The 1,890-nt window shown below is 47.6% G+C and overlaps 1 protein-coding gene across 1 annotated transcript in view; it reads right to left on the reverse strand.

Moving 5' to 3' along the window:
- Positions 1–1,890, reverse strand: part of LOC117955424 (SH3 and multiple ankyrin repeat domains protein 2-like) — a 128,260-nt gene that overhangs the window by 79,968 nt on the left and 46,402 nt on the right. The gene's annotated exons all lie outside the window — the stretch shown is intronic.

The following is a 1,890-nucleotide window of genomic DNA, read 5'->3' on the forward strand; positions in this document are numbered from 1 at the left end:
AGCAGGGGGAATTAGAGGGGGGAAACGCCAGAGCAGGGGGAATGAGAGGGGGAAACACCAGAGCAGGGGGAATGAGAGGGGGAAACTGGTTAGGCCTCAGTCCAGGCCCAAACCAGGGCTAGATCTACATGCCATGTCTCATCGTACCGGTCTCTCTCCTAGGCTCCAAATCTCCTGGTTTTGGGTTTATTTTTCCACCTGAACCTCGGGGCCACCAGGGGTCGCCATGCATGCAGCAATTCGCACAGAAGAAGGAAAGAAATGGAGCAAAAAAGCACTAAATTTGGACGAGATGTTGAATGGAGGTCAAACACTGCATGGAGGGAACTACATCAGGGTCAGGTTAACTTCCTGCAGCGCTGAACTGACACTGAAAAACTGTGAAAGGATAGCTACTCGTGTCACACTGCAGTCTGCCTGCCGTCGGCCAGTGCCCCCTTAAAGGAGAAATCTGGTCGATTCCAACACGTAGCTCTGTTGTTTGTAAATATGGAGGTCTGACAGTAGAGAGAGAAACTAACCAATCGGTGCTGCCTGCACCAAGTTATCCTCCTGCTAGCGTTAGCACCCAACAGGCTTAAACAGGGCAAGTTTTAAACCTGTTTTTAGCCTCTAAACAGGCTCAAAATTTCATTAACACTGCTGTAGATGTGACAGAAAGGCATGAAAGTTGTGTTAATCCAGACCTCACAGTGGAGCCAGGAGAGCGGAGCGGCCGGCTGCAGCAGGTCAAAGGTTCGAGATCCCACTGTTGCTTAGTTACCTATGCACATGTGCAATAGCTCTTGAACTGCAGCTCTCCTGGCTCCGCTGTGGTGTCAGGTTACAGGGTTAGGGAAACAGGAACTAAACAGAGGTATGGATTAACACAACTTTTCTGCTTCTCTGTCACGTCTCCAGACGTCACATTCACTGTGTTTACTGAGAAGGAATCACTGCACATGGGGGGGCACTTTAAATTACATTTTGAACATGTTGAGAGGCTAAAAACAGGTTTAAAACTTGTCCTGTTTAAGCCTGTTGGGTGCTAACTATAGCTAACTATAGCAGGAGGATAACGCGGTGTAGACACCACCGATCACACACATCTACACACCTGCTCATCAGATACACACTCACACACATCTACACACCTGTTCATCAGACACACACTCACACACATCTACACACCTGTTCATCAGACACACACTCAAACACATCTACACACCTGCTCATCAGATACACACTCACACACATCTACACACCTGCTCATTATATACACACTCAGACACATCTACACACCTGTTCATCAGACACACACTCAAACACATCTACACACCTGCTCATCAGATACACACTCACACACATCTACACTCCTGTTCATCAGACACACACTCAAACACATCTACACACCTGCTCATCAGATACACACTCAAACACATCTACACACCTGCTCATCAGATACACACTCACACACATCTACACACCTGCTCATTATATACACACTCCCACACATCTACACACCTGCTCATTATATACACACTCACACACATCTACACACCTGCTCATCAGATACAAACTCAAACACATCTACACACCTGCTCATCAGATACACACTCACACACATCTACACACCTGCTCATCAGATACAAACTCAAACACATCTACACACCTGCTCATCAGATACACACTCACACACATCTACACACCTCCTCAACAGATACACACTCACACACATCTACAACACCTGCTCATCAGATACACACTCACACACATCTACACTCTGATGGCTCAGCATCTGGGGGAACTCGGGGTTCAGTGTCTTGCCCAAGGACACTTCAACATGGGACTAGAGGACCAGGAATCGAACCCCCAACCTTCCAATCGGTCACACTGCTCTACCCCTGAGCC

Source organism: Etheostoma cragini, chromosome 1 (assembly GCF_013103735.1).
Source record: "Etheostoma cragini isolate CJK2018 chromosome 1, CSU_Ecrag_1.0, whole genome shotgun sequence".
NCBI lineage: Eukaryota > Metazoa > Chordata > Actinopteri > Perciformes > Percidae > Etheostoma > Etheostoma cragini.